Source organism: Elephantulus edwardii, unplaced genomic scaffold, assembly GCF_000299155.1.
Source record: "Elephantulus edwardii isolate Elephantulus edwardi_28Jun2011 unplaced genomic scaffold, EleEdw1.0 scaffold00106, whole genome shotgun sequence".
NCBI classification, from domain to species: Eukaryota; Metazoa; Chordata; class Mammalia; order Macroscelidea; family Macroscelididae; genus Elephantulus; species Elephantulus edwardii.
Window position 1 is genome coordinate 10,941,976 of NW_006399856.1, and position 215 is coordinate 10,942,190.

Genomic DNA, 215 nt, shown 5'->3' on the forward strand with positions numbered 1-215 from the left:
TGTTGCGTACCATGGAATCAGACTCACAGGTTACCTACCTTCCGGCAGGTTTTCAAAGGCAGTTAATCACACAGGAGGAGATTTCCCAGTCTTCTCCTGTAGAGAGCTGGTGGTCTCAAACCATGTACCTTTAGGATTGCAGCGCGGCTTCTTGTCACTAAGCCACCAGAGCTCTCCAAATGAGTTTAAAAAAAAAAAAAAAAAAAAAAAAAAAA